An 18,769-nucleotide genomic window follows, 5' to 3' on the forward strand; every position below is an offset into this window, starting at 1 on the left:
CCCTGATTCACAGCTTCAGATCGCCCCCATTCACTATATATCTGCAAATATATCATCTTAATACTTTAATAGCCCTGATTCACAGCTTCAGATCGCCCCCATTCACTATATATCTGCAAACATATCATCTTAATACTTTAATAGCCCTGATTCACAGCTTCAGATCGCCCCCATTCACTATATATCTGCAAATATATCATCTTAATACTTTAATAGCCCTGATTCACAGCTTCAGATTGCCCCCATTCACTATATATCTGCAAATATATCATCTTAATACTTTAATAGCCCTGATTCACAGCTTCAGATCGCCCCCATTCACTATATATCTGCAAATATATCATCTTAATACTTTAATAGCCCTGATTCACAGCTTCAGATTGCCCCCATTCACTATATATCTGCAAATATATCATCTTAATACTTTAATAACCCTGATTCACAGCTTCAGATTGCCCCCATTCACTATATATCTGCAAATATATCATCTTAATACTTTAATAACCCTGATTCACAGCTTCAGATTGCCCCCTTTCACTATATATCTGCAAATATATCATCTTAATACTTTAATAGCCCTGATTCACAGCTTCAGATTGCCCCCATTCACTATATATCTGCAAATATATCATCTTAATACTTTAATATCCCTGATTCACAGCTTCAGATTGCCCCCATTCACTATATATCTGCAAATATATCATCTTAATACTTTAATAGCCCTGATTCACAGCTTCAGATTGCCCCCATTCACTATATATCTGCAAATATATCATCTTAATACTTTAATAACCCTGATTCACAGCTTCAGATTGCCCCCATTCACTATATATCTGCAAATATATCATCTTAATACTTTAATATCCCTGATTCACAGCTTCAGATTGCCCCCATTCACTATATATCTGCAAACATATCATCTTAATACTTTAATAGCCCTGATTCACAGCTTCAGATTGCCCCCATTCACTATATATCTGCAAATATATCATCTTAATACTTTGATAGCCCTGATTCACAGCTTCAGATTGCCCCCATTCACTATATATCTGCAATTATATCATCTTAATACTTTAATAGCCCTGATTGACAACTTCAGATTGCCCCCATTCACTATATATCTGCAAATATATCATCTTAATACTTTGATAGCCCTGATTCACAGCTTCAGATTGCCCCCATTCACTATATATCTGCAAATATATCATCTTAATACTTTAATAGCCCTGATTCACAGCTTCAGATTGCCCCCATTCACTATATATCTGCAAACATATCAGCTTAATACTTTAATAGCCCTGATTCACAACTTCAGATTGCCCCCATTCACTATATATCTGCAAATATATCATCTTAATACTTTAATAGCCCTGATTCACAGCTTCAGATTGCCCCCATTCACTATATATCTGCAAATATATCAGCTTAAAACTTTAATAGCCCTGATTCACAACTTTGGATTGACTCTCATCACAGGCTGTAAATATGTCTGCATGCGTCTATTGTTCTGCTTAATAGCTGCTTAATGCCCCACACCTGCGACTCAAACTCTTGCTTTAAACACAACACTAGTGTATTCCCATAAAGTTGATTTCATTTATATTAAGGTTTTGTGTTTATTGTTTAATGTCATGTCCAGGATTTCATACAGTGTTGCTGTTTGTTCATTAAGCACATTTGGGTATCTGATATAACAAACATGAATCTTTCTTTAATAGACAGTTCCCCTTCAGTCGGTCTCTCGACGTTGTGAGAGACTGACTGGGGTTTGATCTTGAGAACCTACCTTCTCCGAGATAATTAATTAATAAAACGCCAATGGGCTTGGCGAATGGCACGCGCACGCCAGTCTCCGCCCCGTGCATACGGGTATAAAGGAAGATGGCGGCGGTCATTCACTCATCCTTTGTTCTTCGGAACCTGTGTGTTTGCTGATGCTACACGCGATACTCGACTTCGAGAAAAACCTGCTGGATTTATGACGCGGAGCAGCGGACTTCTCCTTTCGGTGGACTTCCCCTGGGCGTTTCGGCAGAAGGCTACAGACCTTAAGAGGTAAGTCCCTCCGGCTACGAGCATGTTTCGTAGCTGTATCCTTGGGTGCGACAGACTCATCCCGGAGTCTGACGGCCATGATTCCTGTGTCACTTGCTTGGGGCTCAAGCATGCTGAGGCAGGTTTTCACTGATGCAATGTCCCGTGTGTGCGGACATAGCAATCAGGGTGTTGCGGTCACGGTTGGCTACGTTCTTTCGAGCGCTGCCACCACCCCGTCTGTTTCCCAGGCGTGTTCAGCTGCCGTTTCGGCGAGGTTGACCGCTTTGGCGAGCGGCGGGGGTGATTTAGGGACGCGATAGATGTCGCTCCGTCAGCTTCACGCTCGCGGACCATCTATACCTCTTCACGCTCACCTGGTTCGTCCCCTACGAGCGGCAGACGGCCGTCTCATAGTGGTAAGACTTCGCACACGGATGATGACGCTATCTGTGTCGCTGCGTCGGACAGCTGCCTGCTGGCATCGGATGCGGAAGAGTGCTCCGGAGGAGACTCGGGCTAAGATGTCGGCCATGCTTTCCCGGGCAGCCGCGTGCATCGGGTTGCAGGGTGTAACAACATCCTCGCCGGAACGCTCGCGGCTAGATGCGCGGTTTCGGGGGCGTGGTCAAAAGCCACGCCCCGCTCCGTTACCATTTTTCCCGGAGGTGCATGACGAGCTCGCCAAGTCCTGGAATGCGCTCCTTTTGGCGCGTTTCAGGCCGGAGGGCTCTGTGGGTGTGACTTCCCTGGTTGGTGGGGCGGCTAGAGTCTATGTTGACGTTCCCCGCGTGGAGCGTGCAGTCGCGGGCCACTTGTGCCCGCAGACAGCTGCCACTGGGGGGGGCTCGACCTAGACTCCCGTCCAGAGCACGTAAGCTCTTCGACACTCGTCGAAGACTTGCAGTGCTGCTGGACGAACCGCCTCCGCTCTCCACGCCATGGCGGTCCTCCGGGTTTTTCAGGTAAGTCCTGAAGGATTTGGACGACGGGAAGTTCGACCCAACTCGTATGAGAGCTACGTACTGCCACAGACCTCGCGCTACGAGCGACGAAGGCCACGGCACGTGCACTGGGTCGGTCGATGTCCACAATGGTGGTCCAAGAGAGGCATCTGTGGCTTAGTCTTGCGCAGGTGAGCGGCGCCCAGAACGTCGGTTCTGGATGCGCCCATCTCGCAAGCAGGGCTGCTTGGTGATACCGTGGAGGACGGCAGTTCTCCGCGGTCTGGCAGACTGAGGCGATCGAACAGATCCTGCCACGCGGCAACGTGCCCGCCAACAGGTCGGCATGGTCTCGGGCACAGTCTGGTTCCCAGCAGCCCTGCCCTCCCGCGGCGGCCCTCCGGTTAAGGAACCTCCCAGAGGACGACCCACCAGAGGTGGACCCCCGCGGAAGAGGGCATCTGTTCCCCGTCAGCAGCCCGCCAAGAGGCTCTTTAAAGCGGCCCTGACGGGACGAACCAGGGGGAGATTTTACTGGGCCCGAATCCCGGCCTTTCCAATGCCGGATCGGAAAAGGACGCTGCCTGCCGCGTTCCATCGAGTCTGGGCCCTTTTCAGGGTCCGGCGCCCACATACTCTCAAAGAGACAAATCTCCCCTGGGTTTTCCTCCACAACACTCTCGTCCAGACGGTGTATGGGATGGATCGGGCCGCCGACCGCAATCTCCTCCGGACATTGCGTTGGGCCGCCTGAAGCAGGTAAACATACAGAGCCGTCAACCTCCCTGGGGGTCCCCCCTGTGCGAGGTGACCGTACTGTCAGCCACCGAACCAGCCTCCCCCGGCACGGTGAGGCAGATTGTCCCTCTGGTCCCGTTGTCACGGTTCTTGGGCGCTTGGTAGCGCACCAGCCCGTCACACTGGATAGAGAGGACGGTCCGTCTCGGTTACTCGATCCAATTCGCCAGGCGCCCCCCCCAAGTTTCGTGGCATTCTGTACACCTCGGGGCGAGGAGAGAATGCTTCCGTACTTCGGCAGGAGGTCGCCGCCCTTCTGGCGAAGGGTGCGGTCGAACCCGTCCCTATAACCGAGATGTCGTCCGAGTTTTACACTTCATCGTGCCCAAAAAAGGGCGGGGGGCTGCGGCCCATTTTTGGATCTGCGGCACCTGAACAAGCACCTGCACAAGCTGCCGTTCAGAGTGCTGACGCAGAGGCGCATCCTGGGCTCGGTACGTCACCAGGATTGGTTCGTGGCAATCGACCTGAAGGACGCGTACTTTCACGTCTCTATTCTCCCCCGACACCGGCCGTTCCTACGGTTCGCGTTCGAGGGAAGGGCGAATCAGTACAGGGTCCTGCCATTCGGTCTGGCCCTGTCTCCACGGGTTTTTTCCAAGCTAGTGGAGGCTGCCTTAGCTCCTGGCAGGGAGCAAGGCGTGCGAGTGCTAAACTATCTTGACGACTGGCTTGTCTTGGCACACTCGCGAGATGTGTTGTGCACGCACAGGGACCTTGTGCTTCGGCACCTAGACCGTCTAGGCCTCCGGGTCAACCAGGAGAAGAGCAAGCTCTCCCCCGCGCAGAGCACCTCTTACCTCGGTATGGAACTAGACTCTGTCCGTATGTCAGCACGTCTCACCAACGAGCGTGCACAGTCAGTGCTGCGTTGTCTGAGGTTGATCAGTCAGAATCCCTCGACGCCGCTGAAGAATTTTCAGAGGCTCCTGGGGCACATGCCGTCCTCGACGGGGGTAATCCCTCTCGGGTTGATGCACATGCGGCCGCTTCAGCACTGGCTACAGAGTCGGGTTCCCTGGACGGCGTGGCACGCCGGCACCAGGCGGATTACGGTAACGCCTCAGTGCCTTCGCATTCTCTTACCCTGGTCAGACTTGACCTTTTCTCCGAGCGGGGGTCCCGCTCGGACAGGTTTCGAGGCGTGTCGTGGGAACGACAGACGCCTCCCTGCAAGGGTGGGGTGCGGTGTGCAAGTGGGCACGCAGTATCGGGGCGGTGGACAGGTCCCCGACTGCGTGGGCATATCAACTGCCTAGAGTTGTTGGCAATCCTTCTGGCACTGAGGAGGCTCCAGCCCCTCGTGCAGGACAAACACGTGCTAGTCCGGTTGGACAGCACGACTGCCGTAGCGTACATCAATCGCAAGGCGGCATACGCTCACCGCAGTTATCACAACTCGCCCGACGCCTCCTCCTTGGGAGTCAGCAGGTGAATCCCTGCGGGCCACGTTTCTTCTGGGCAACCTGAACCAGACAGCCGATGCGCTCTCTCGACAGTGTACTCCCCACGGAGAGTGGCGACTCCATCCCCGTGCAGCCCGGCTCATGTGGGAAGCGGTTCGGCAGGCACAGGTGGACCTGTTGCCTCCCCGGACTCCACCCATTACCCGCTATGGTATTCCAAGACCGAGGGTCCCCTCGGCACGGATGCCCTAGCACACAGCTGGCCGCGGGACAAGCGGAAGTACGCCTTCCCCCCCAGTGAGCCTCCTTGCACAGGTCCTGTGCAAGGTCAGAGAAGGGGCATCAGGTTCTGGTGAGTGGTGCCATACTGGCCCAACCAGACCTGGCTCTCGGATCTGGTAGATCTGACGACAGCCCCCCTGGCCCATTCCCCTGACGAAGGACCTTCCGTTGCAGGGGAAGGGCACGTTGTGGCACCCAAACGCAGGCCTCTGGAACCTCCATGCCTGGCCCCTGGACGGGACGAGGGCTTGCCCGTTAGCGGTCCGGGAGACTGTCTTACAGGCTAGAGCCCCGCCTCTAGGCGGTCATACGCTTATAAGTGGCGCCAATTGTCCTGGTGTTCTCCCCGGGAGGAGAACCCGCGGAGTTGCCTGATCGGATCAGTGCTGACCCGCAGGTAAGTATCCCCGTCAGCACAACCTGGTCACCAGGTTCCTCAGGAGCGCGAGAAGGGTGTGTCCACCCTGGCCGCGCTCCGTACCCTCTTGGGACCCTAATGGGGTCCTACAGGGCCTTGGTACGGCCCTGGTGAGCCCCTAAGTATTGCCAATCTTCCTCAGTCGGATGAAAGATGCACTCTTTGTGGCGCTCACCTCCATCAAGAGGGTGGGGGACCTACAGGCATTCTCTGTGTCCCAAAGGTGCCTGGAACTCGGGATCGGTAATTCTCACGTGGTCCTGAGATCCTATCCCGACAACGAGCCCAAGCTTCCCACTACTCCCTTCCGGGACCAGGTGGTGAACCTGCAGGCGCTCCCCTCCGGAGAGGAAGACCCAACCTTTCTATGTGTTGTGTCCAGTACGCGCGCTGCGCCTCGGTCTGGACCGCACACAGAGCCTCAGAAGCTCTGAGCAGCTCTTTGTCTGTTCTGGGAGACGGCACCCGGGGGGGGCTGTCTCCAAACAGAAGTGGCGCACTGGGTACCAATCCCAGGATCGCCGTGCCCGCTGGCAGTGAGAGCCCACTCCACTCGTGGGCACTGGCACAGGGCGCCTCTCTGGCAGACATTGTAGAACTGCGGGTTGGGCTACGCCCAGTACCTTCACGAGATTTTACAATCTCCACGTGGAACCAGTTGCAGCACATCCCTTAAACGCCGCCAACGTTTAGGGTGGGCTCCTGGTTTGGGCGTACGCCTGCGAAAGCGCCTTCTCCCCTCACCAGGTGAGACTAGTGCGCTATTGTAGCCTACCTACTTTCCCCTCTCGGGCGAAGTATAGGCATTCCATCCATCACTAAGCATTGCACTTGGTAACAGACTGGGCGGAGCCGTCTGTTAGAACCAGGTCCGTTACAGGTAGAGTCATCCCTGCTCAGGCAGACCCCTGTATTAGGACTAGTGCCCCATACGTAGTGACTCCCCTTTGGGTCGTCCCGTGTGTTGAATTCCTCACTCAGGATTTCCCGATTGGTGAATCTGTGACCTCCCCGCCGGTGGTAATCCCACCTGGATCGTCCCCCTATTCGGGCTAACACCGTTCCGCATGTTGTTCTCCCCGCCGGGGAGACCATGTCATGTCTCCACATGTACCTCCCCTCCGGGTAGGATGTGGCCTCCGTAGCACACTCTTCTAAGAGGAGAGCAGTGTTTCCCCAGTGTTCGGCTCCGGACAGCTCCTCGCTACTAGAGGCGTACGCCACTGTCCGTGAGGCCGTCAGTAGAGGCTTCTCGGTATGACCAATACTATATGACTGGAAGATTACGTCTCGCGGTAGCACTCTGGGACTCGCTAGCCCAGTCAGGGTCGCTCCGCTAGAGGTCGTGATATCGGTGCAAGCGCTGTGGCGTTTAAGATTGATCCCCAGTCAGTCTCTCACAACGTCGAGAGACCGACTGAAGGGGAACGTCTCGGTTACGTCTGTAACCTCGGTTCCCTGATGGAGGGAACGAGACGTTGTGACTTCATGCCACAACGCTGCACCGAATCACTGCAGGAACGGGAGTGCCCTCTCAGGTTCCTCAGTACAAAGGGTGAGTGAATGACCGCCGCCATCTTCCTTTATACCCGTATGCACGGGGCGGAGACTGGCGTGCGCGTGCCATTCGCCAAGCCCATTGGCGTTTTATTAATTAATTATCTCGGAGAAGGTAGGTTCTCAAGATCAAACCCCAGTCAGTCTCTCACAACGTCTCGTTCCCTCCATCAGGGAACCGAGGTTACAGACGTAACCGAGACGTTTTGTGCTATCTTATTGTATTTGTTTATTGTTATTCATGTATATCTCATTTGTTTCCATTAGGTCCAAAGTCTGGTGAAACTGAGTCTCTCATGCCCTCACTTTATTTATAATACATTTTGGTTAGATTTAACTTATTTTAAAAACATGTTTGAAACTGAAATGACTGATTAAACCCGGCCCATTTCAGACCCTCCCTCTCAGGTAGGTGGGTGGGGCTTTCCTGTATTTTTTTTCCATAAATGAGGAGACCTCACAAGGTCATTTACTCACTTTCTTCCAGAGCATCCTGTGAAGAGTCCTTCTGCTGAAGATTTTGGAGAACCTACTGAACTTTAATCAACCATGGCTTCTCAAAGGTAAATTGACTAGATTTGTATAGCATTTTTGACTTGTTTTCTAGCAAAACTAAATAATAGCTTAAGAGTTGAAAAGGGTTTAAATTGTGAGAAAGAAACCAGCTTAGTTGTTTTCTGTCAAGATAAATATTTGCAAATCTTTAATGTTTCCATTATCTTTGAACAAACTACTGCCAGTCAACATTAATGTCCACAGAAATGTTTTACGGCATAGGTTTGTATGGTTTTCGATGCATTTATTTAAGAGACATGAGATTAAGTGCTGTTGTTGTTTTTTGTAGTACCGTTCACAACAGGCACTTCCTGGTGTGCCCAACCTGCAAAAAGACCCAGGCCATCCTGTCATCCTGCGCAGGGTGTGCATGAAAAATGGGAGATCGGAGGCTGTAGCTGCGGTGGTCGAGAAGGCCAAGGCCAATTCGTATGAGATTTTGAAGACCGGCGTAGTCTTTAGCTATGGACACTTGGCAAAGATCATGATGGACTCCTGTCCCATCGACAGGTTGGTGAAGAAAAAATGTGGTGTCTTGCTTTTTTTTGTGTGATTTCCATAAGCTTAGCTTTTTTTGATTGTTTTTAAAAGGATGGTTGAGGAATTGGAGCGTCGCCACATGGTGGTGACCGATGTTCCCCCAGTGCTGGCAGGAGCAGTGGCACCTTCCACCGGCACGACTCCGCAACCAGCTACTGTCACCGCGACCCCAGAACCACCAGCTGTGGTGGAGAATGAGGAGACTGAGCCCTCTGAGGTCGGCAGTGAGAGCAGCGGCGAGACATTTCAGATGTGAGAATAAAGCTCTTTGTTTTGAACATTATTTCACTCACGTACAGGCACTTTTATAACATGCTTTGTTCTTCACATTTCAGTGAGTCCACCATACAGTGGAAGAGTCAGGCGAGGAAACTGATGGCAGATAAGGGACTGTATCAGAAACACTCCCTGGACCATCCGCTGCTGAAAGACTTCGCCACTTACCTGGAGAAAGACCTCCAGAATGAAAATTTCAAGCAGGAGGTGAGAATATAATTAGAAAGTGTTTCCTTTACCACACGGAAAATATTTTTTTTCGTGTTAAATGTAAAATGATTTTCTTTCTTTTCAGGTAGAAAATGTGGCTAGATTTCTCCACTTCATGGACCCCAAACAGCCGTCCCTGTTGTTTGTCAGGAACAGGGAGAAATCAAAACTTTATCTGCGTGAGCTCACTGAGGCCAAGTTGACCAAGCAGACTCAGCTCAACTACCTGAAGAGCCTGAAAAGGTTAGTATGATTTCGATACTTTGTATGATTTTGACACTTCAATGGTCTTAAATGCATGTCATGACTTAAACGCTTGTCATTCTTGCTACAGATTTCTCCATCACCACACGGTCAACACAGACCTAATTCACAGCGACGAACTGCTGCACAGAGACTGCAAACATTTCATCGAGTACATCGGGACTCTGCAGAAAAGCTGTGCAAAGTTTGTTAGAAAGGAAATCGTCCAGAAGCGGTAAGTTTAATCGCTTGATCTGATCACATAACAGATATGTACGAGCAAGTTATTTAATTCCACTTTATCTTTTTTTAAAGGCTTGATTTCCTGATGCAGCCAGGGCAACTAATAAGGACGGGGCTGTTATTGGGGTAAAGGAGCACAAATCGTCAGCTCGACAAGTGGCAACATTTGTTCTGTCGACCGAGGAGGAGAGCGTAAGTTCATCAGATGCATGTACATTGTTTACCAGAACAAACAGAACTTGATCTTCATTCATGTTTGTCCTCTGCCAACAGTGGTTTGGTGCTTACTATGACGAGATCAGGCCAGAACTCCTCAGCGGCAAATCACGGAAGAGGACATGGGATGAGGCGGAAGGACTACAGCGCTTCTTCATTTCCAGCACTGGGAGGCCGATCTACAACGCCTCCAATGACATCAATCGGCTTCACGAGAAGTAAGCTCACCATCGTGACCACTCTGATATGTATTTTCTTTGTCTCAGGTCTTGTAATAAAATGTGTTTACATATTTCTATTTAGATATGGATTGAAGCCGGTCAACAGTCAGACGGCGAGGAAGGTGTTTGAGACTGCCGCCAAATCTCTGGATGACTCCCAAAGGGTAGATTACCTGACGCTTGTCTGCTGTAGCAGTGAAATGTATTACCGCGTGAAGACACTGAAGAATTTAGTATCTGCTCGCAAACTGCTGGACCAGCTGGCTGGTGGTCAATCTGGGTAAGCATGGCTGCATCATCTCAACACCACTGTAAAAACTGCATTTTGTTATCATTATTCTAATAATATTATATTGTTTTTTTAGATCTGAGCCAGAAGCACAATCCGAGCCTGAATCACAGGCTGAAAGAGCTCCATTTACCATTTCTTCCGGCAGTGAGGCTGCGATCAAGCATGCCCCAGCGGAGAAGAAGATTGACGTACAGGAAGCGTACGACACGCTTCTCCTCGCACACCCGGTGACGTTGGATGGGGAAGTGCCTGACAAAGATGTGCGCTCCGTGGTGTCTGTGACATTCCAGAGGCAGCTCTATGAGCGCTGGATTAAAGCACAGATGAGACTGCGAGTGCAATCTGTCATCTGTAAGTATTTTGTTTTGATTTTGGGAAAGGTCTTGCACAGCTGTGTATGATACTCAAGGTTGTTAAGTACACTGCAAGTAACAAAATTGTGCTTTTTGTTTTTTTGCAGCACACTTTGGCCGGCGACTTCCCAAAGAGAAACATGTAATTGGTTGGATTACGAGCCAGGGCTGGAAAAGCAACTCTCCTTCCTTCGGCCGCATCGCCAATGACTGGAAGGCGCCTGGACCCGTCCGTGCTGTGACGCACATCCAGAAACTCACCAACTCACAGAAGTGGAAAGGCCTGGAACGGATTGATCAGGATGTTGTCCCGAAACGTTCTTTCCAGGTCGGAGAGATCATATGTGACTTCCACGGACGTGTAGTAACGGCGAGGAAGGGCCAGAAAATCCTAACTGGCAAGGGTGAATCTGGAGGCTTGTTCTTCTACACAAACAGGAAGGGCGAGCCGATGTGCATAGACTCCAGCCGCTGCGAATGCCACCCCGACAGGCAGCCGTTCTGTCACCTCATTCGACACTCCGGGAAGCACGCAAACATACGTCCCAGGCTGTTTACAGTTCAGGAGGATGGGAAGGACAAGGACATAATCTTGTTTCTGGCAATCAGAAAGATTCCGTCCAAAGAAGCACTATGCTTTGATTACGGAGACAAGAAGAAGTCCTACAGGGGAGAGGGTCTAGATCTCACCTGGCAATAGACCCCGACTTCTAGACACCAAACTTGCAACTGTGAACGAGCTGGCTTTCAAACCATTGACATTTTGTCCAGCAAACCTTGTTTCTCACTACTGGAACACCAAACTTGCAACTGTGAACGAGTTGGCTTTCAAACCATTGACATTTTGTCCAGCAAACCTTGTTTCTCACTACTGGAACACCAAACTTGCAACTGTGAACAAGCTGGCTTTCAAACCATTGACATTTTGTCCAGCAAACCTTGTTTCTCACTACTGGAACACCAAACTTGCAACTGTGAACGAGTTGGCTTTCAAACCATTGACATTTTGTCCAGCAAACTTTGTTTCTCCTGTCCTGCACCAAAGAGAATTGGATGAATTTCTCATGATGAAATGTCATGTTTGTTATTGTTTTTTTGTAAATGTATGATATGTTGCAGTGAGATGATCCATGAAAAACCAACCAGGCTAAAGCGGATAAGTACATTTCTCATTTTTTTCTTCTCTAGTCTTCTTTGTAAACATATGCTCAGACCGTCTTTTAATATCTTGCTGTGCCAAGGTCTGGTCTCTTCATCTTATCTTCTTTGTCCTGGCCTCGTTTTTTTTCTTGTCTATTCTTAATACACATATGCTCACACCGTCTTTTAATCTCTTGCAGTGAGAAGAATCCCCAGACCCTTCCGGACATCTGTAAAAGAACATACACAATAATCTTTCTTTCCGGCTGATGAGATCGGTGGTTTCCTGTTTATTATTGAAATTTTAAGCTCACTTCACTGTAAAAGCTGTCTATCATTCTCATTTCTGACAAATAAAAATAGATTTCAGTTAAACTGTTTGTTGTCTACAATTCTTATTTTTGCCAAGAGTTTATCTTGTACACATTTGCTGGTGTTTCAGTAAAGTTGATCTGTATTTCATCACATTTAAAAAGCACAAACAGAGAACCTAAATAATAATTATTGGTATTAGAAATACCTTTACAATTCAACTGATGCACACTGTTTCTTAGATTATCCGGTAGCTTCAGGAGAGCAACCATAGAGAGCCACAAGCAAACCAATGCAATGGTAAAATCAATTTGTTTTATTCAATTAAAAACTGTTAATCCTCATCATCGGCGAAATACTGCATTGAGAGACAAAAAATAACCAGGCAATGCTTAAACCATTGGGTTACAGATAATGTGTAATATTTCCATTACATGCCTCCTCTATGTCCCGATGAGGTGGTGATGGCTGAGGTGGAGGGGGGAGAGGAAGAGGAGGGTTTGGGTCTGGTGGCTCTTCCTCATCATCTGATGATGTGTGCTCGCTGTCCTGAAACATAAGACAAAACCACATCTGTTTTTAACTGCTGTAAATCCATTGTTAGGGTCCTAAAGGCTTTGGAAGAACATGCGGACTAATCTTACTGTCCGGCTGATGAGATCTGTGGGTGCCTGGAAAAATATAATACAATAGAGAGTTGAAGTATACATTTACAATTGGACATCTGCATGTTTATAATTGAAAATTTAAGCTCACTTCACTGTAAAAGCTGTCTATGCCGCTGTCTGTCATTCTCATTTCTGACAAATAAAAACAGATTTTAGTTAAACTGGTTTTTGTCTACAATTCTTATTTTTGCCAAGAGTTTATCTTGTACACATTTGCTGGTGTTTCAGTAAAGTTGATCTGTATTTCACCATATTAAATAAAAAGCACAAAACCTTAATGTGTGTGGATAACTATAATGTGTATTGCAGCAGCAGCTTTCACGCTTTACAATGCGCTGGACCAAATATGATGGGATACACGATTGTGAGAATGTTTTACCAGAAGTGATGAACCATGAAAGCTTAATTTAAATCAATATTTGTCTTTGATGGGTTGTGTGGTTTCATGAGATAGATTTGTAGACGCTCAGCGAGCACAAAATAAATGTTTCAAAAACATTAAAAGCTACATACAAACCAATTGTACTATTATAGCAATACAATCAGAGTTTGTATGTAGCTTGTATTTCATCACAGCTGTTGGACTTGATATATTCTGTATGTGTAGCTTTCCTTCTGATCAAGGGTAAACAAACATTGTAACTTTAAAACGAGTCAATTCACTTCAGGTACAACACCTTAAATATAATGAAAGCTTTAGTGCTGATATAGATTAAAAACAAATAAGATATACGTTAATGAAAAACGACAATACAATACGAGTGCACAAAACAGTCTATTGAAGAAAGATTCATAGTTCATGTTTTGTTCTTCAGTGCCATTTTGCTTTTGTATTCAAATCAAACTAATTATTCTTACCTTGAAGTTGTGTTGCAGGTTATTTTTCATTTCCCGAAACTCTAATTCCCAGAATGCCTTGTATCGTAAACAAACATGAATAACAAATACAGCCAAGGCCGGACTTACCATTGGGCTTGACTGGGCTCAAGCCCATGGGCCCCGCCCAATAGGGGGCCCCGCCCTTTTACGTTTGATTGTTTCAATAATATGTCAGTCATTTAGTTTTTAATTTAAAGCTTGTTGATTGGTCTGGTATTGTTACCTGGCCCTGCCCTGCAATGAAAAATGTAATTTAATTAGCTAAATTAAATGTCAATCATCTAGAGGTTTCCTGATTGGTTATTGGTAGTTACGTAGTGCCTCGTTTACTGCCGTTGAAAAAACCTGCATTAGACAGTGATGTAATGGCGGACAAACGGTATCAGAGTGGCGCGCTTAAAAGAAAATTAAAGAATGAAAGACAGCAACGCAAAAAGGAAGTTCTCAGTAAAATGAAAAGGATTACTGGATTTTTTACACCACAACTTGATGTGCCAGCGGAGAATCCAGAGGATAACATTCCGAACCCGCTGGAAGAAACGGTTGGAGACGATTTGAATTCAAGAGCAGAGCAGCCCATCAATGAATCATCATCTCTTCGGTCAGAAACAGCGACCGAACAATGTCCAACTACAGATTCTTTATCCACTGATCCTGCTCGCTGGGGTAAAATTGATGAAAACGTGCGTGCTTATTGGGCGCGAAAAGGTCCAGAATCCGTTCAAAATAAGGATGCTAATGTCAAGGCTTCTGAACGCCACTACAAACATCAGAAGAGACTGTTTTCAAAAACTCATTTCAAACGCAAGCATTTGAATGGTGAGTACTTGCCCAGAGAATGGTTGCTCTACTCACCATCGACTGGTTGTGTATTTTGTTTTGCTTGCCGCCTTTTTGGCGAGGGTGCCGGTCAATCCCTTTTTGAGTCTGGCTATAATGACTGGAAACATGCTACCAGACGCATTGCCGAGCACGAAAATAGTGACAGTCATAGAAAGGCTATGTTTAATTACATAAACAGAGCAGCAGCCGACGGAGTTATAGATTCTCAGCTTAAAAAGCAGTTTGAGTCGCAATGCTCCGCCAGAGCGGGGTTTGGCTTTCCGAGGCTCCAGTGAAATATTTGGTCGAGCTGACAATGGGAATTACATGGGAATCCTGGAACTGATCAGTGAATTCGACCCATTCTTCAAATCACACATACAGATATATGGCAATGCTGGGGTAGGAACCCCCTCATATCTCTCATCAAAAACGTGCGACGAATTTATCGAGCTAATGAGCAATAGAGTGCTTTCTGAAATCATTGCTGAAGTGAAAGTGACGACAGTACTTTTCCATTTGCGTTGATTCAACTCCCGACATGACGCACATTGACCAGCTTACATTTATGTTTCACCCGAGGGCCTCGTTGAAGAGCGATTCTTAAAATTTCTCCCTATATCTAGCCACACAGGGAAGGCACTCTGTGATGCAGTGCTCACAGCTTTACATGAGATGGACATAGATATTAGTAACTGCCGTGGACAGTGCTATGATAATGCCGCAAACATGTCAGGAGTGTACAACGGGCTGCAAGCTCACATCAAAGACATTAATCCACTAGTAGAGTGGGTGCCGTGCGCCGCGCACACGCTTAATCTGGCTGGAGTTAATAGCGTCAACTGCTGCACAGAGACCGCCGATTTTTTTTACTTCATTCAGACTTTGTTCAACTTCTGCTCGAAATCCACAGCTAGATGGAAGGTGGTGACTGCAGGTTTGCAGCCTAATGAAAACCACCGCATTGAGACACTAAAATCTCTCTCTGACACCAGGTGGGCTGCGCATGCACAGGCCACCAAGGCACTGTGCAGCAATTATGCCAATATTCAAGAGTCACTGATGAACATTGCAGAAGACAGCAAACAGAACCCGACAACACAAAATGATGCTTGGTCACTGCATAAAAAAATGAACAGACTTGAGACCAACGCTTTCATGGGACAAGTGTTGCACTTCAAGCTGTGGATCTGGACCTGTGCAATGCTGTTGATTTGGTGAGGTCACTGCGGGAATATATTGTTGGTTTGAGAGATGAATTTGATTTGTTTGAAGACCAAGCAAAAGCGATGTCTCCCACCGTTTCAGCAACATACAAACAAGACACACAAAGACAAAGAAAACGCAAGTCTGCAACACCTGAGGTTCACTTATCAGGAAGAGAACGGTTCTCATCTGGTGTGTTTCTAGTTGTGATGGATAGGCTGCTGGCTGAACTTGATCGCCGTTTTCGGTCCTATAATGACCTCAATAGCACTTTTGGTTTCCTGAACAACATATCTACCCTCTCTGCAGAACATCTTCATAAAAAAGCAGCAGATCTACAGAAGAGATACCACACTGACCTGGAAAATGAATTTTGCGAAGAAATCATCCAGTTCAAAGAATTCATCTGCCATGATGAGCCATCATCTGCTAGAGAACTTCTTTTGTGCATTAAAAAAAGAACTGCAGACCATCTTCCCAAACGTGGATGTTGCTTTCAGACTTTACCTGACATTACCAGTCACAAATGCAAGTGGGGAGCGCAGTTTCTCCAAACTGAAACTAGTAAAAAATAGACTAAGATCCACAATTGTACAGCAGAAATTAAATCATCTCACTCTGATGTCAATTGAGAGTGACCTTCTACGTAAAGTGGATTTTACTGATTTGATCAAAGACTTTGCTGCAAAGAAATCCAGAAGATGCCACTTCTAAATAGTACTATGTTAATATCTTTAAAATGAGATGACATACATTAAGTCATAACCTGATTACCTTTCTCTCTCTTTCTCTACCTTGCCTGTTGTTGTTTTAAATGATCAGCCTCTGGATTCTGTTGTTGATGTCATGCTTTCTTAAGATATGGTAGTGTACTATTTTTATTTTATTTTATTGACTGTACATTTCTAATTTGTGTGCATAGTTTAGTTTTTACTACAACACTTACATACTGCACACACACACAATTTATTTTGCTATATTCTTGCAATTGAAGGCACTTCCTATATTATAATTGCTATGTTATATTAGCCTACCACTAAATTTGAACTAAGTTAGGCATGTTCTATGAAGATCTATTTATGTATTTTTGCTAGAGTACTAAATTACATCTAATGATCTTTAAAATGCCATGGTAATGAGAAAATGCTTATTTAATTTTGTTATATATTATACTCTAAGATTGTAATTTATGTGATGTAGTAGACATACTGTAGGTCAAAGTCAGCCTAACACTGCCTATATGTATATGGAGATGTATATAATCTATACAATATGTCAGCACTTACCAAGAATTTTTTTTTTAAGATTTATACACTCATAGATTTAGCTATTTAAATGTAATACAAATGATTTGTTATGATTGCAAACTTAAAAGGTATTTGTTTTTCAACATGGTTTCCAGGTAAATAAGTGTTCTATTCTCATTCTGACCAAGACATGTGTGCATTGCAATAAACACATGATCACTTTGAACTTTGTTATGTTTGTATGCTCTGTAATTATGTTATTTTGTTTAGTTGTTTGTTCAAAATCGTGATCTCTATTTTTATTCTCAGTTTATTCAGAATTGTGTTGCTCTAATACATAGCTTGTGTATCATTTTGTTCTATTTAAAGTAATGTATAGAAGGTAGGGCCCGAAAGTGACTCAAGCCCAGGGGCCCCCACCACCCTAAGTCCTCCCCTGAATACAGCCATGGCATTTAAAAAACATCTTGATCGAATAACTGTTAAGTGTGTTTGTATGGATTGCCCGCATTCACAATATTTCTGCAAATATATCTCTTAAAACTTGAATAGCCCTGATTCACAGCTTCAGATTGCCCCCATTCACTATATATCTGCAAATATATCATCTTAATACTTTAATAGCCCTGATTCACAGCTTCAGATTGCCCCCATTCACTATATATCTGCAAATATATCATCTTAATACTTTAATAGCCCTGATTCACAGCTTCAGATTGCCCCCATTCACTATATATCTGCAAATATATCATCTTAATACTTTAATAGCCCTGATTCACAACTTTGTAATGACTCTCAGCAGAGGCTGTGCATGCATCTATTGTTCTGCTTAATAGCCTAACCCTGCTTAATGACCCACTCCTGCGACTCAAACTCTTGCAAACTCTCTCAAACTCTCAACACTAGTGAGTTTCACATAAAGTTGATTTCATTTATATTAAGGTATTACGATTTCATACAGTTTTGCTGTTTGTTCATTAACCACAATCTTATTGCATTTGCGCTTAAGAAAAAACATGCAGTCAGATGATGCACGAATAACCGACCAGGACAAAGCAGATAAGTACAGTTCTTGGTTTTTTATTCTTCTCTAGACAATCTTATTGCATTTGTTTGTTGTTATTCATGCATATCTTATTTGTTTTACTTTATAATACATTTTGGTTAGATTTAACTTATTTAAAAAAAAAACATGTTTGAAACTGAAATGACTGATTAAACCGGGCCCATTTCAGACCCTCCCTCTCAGGTAGGTGGGCGGGGCTTTCATGTATTTTTTTTCCATAAATGAGGAGACCTCATTAGGTCATTTACTCACTTTCTTCCAGAGCATCCTGTGAAGAGTCATAATCAAGCATGGCTTCTCAAAGGTAAGTTGACACGATTTGTTTAGCATTTTTGTCTTGTTTTCTAGCAAAAAATTATTATATAATATAGATAATCTTTAAGATAAAGATCTGTCAACGTTAATTTATCTTTGAACAAACTACTGCCATCCACTGTAATGTTTAACAGTGTAGTTTGTATGAATTCAATTAATTTATTTAAGAGAAGTTATATACAAGAAACTTTATTCTGACAAAAATTGGCCACAATGAAAAATGAATTGTAAACCATTCTTTATGCCTTGCAGATCTGCTGAACGCAATACCGTGTACTGTTTGCTGTGCCACAAGCCCCAGGATGACCTCATAGTTCACTTAACAAGATTTTCAGCTCCTGTTTGATAGAACCTCTCGCATCACCATGAGGAAGCTTCTCCGGCATGGATTCTTCATCCAGAACCTGCCCCAGGAGTTTGACATGCCCGATGACTCGGACACATCTGCTTGTAACACCACCACTGCTGCATCATCTTCAGCACAGGACACTTTAGCAAGCTCGGATGAAGAACACAGCAGCTCGTC

This window comes from Barbatula barbatula, assembly GCF_947034865.1.
Source record: "Barbatula barbatula genome assembly, chromosome: 17".
Taxonomy (NCBI): Eukaryota; Metazoa; Chordata; class Actinopteri; order Cypriniformes; family Nemacheilidae; genus Barbatula; species Barbatula barbatula.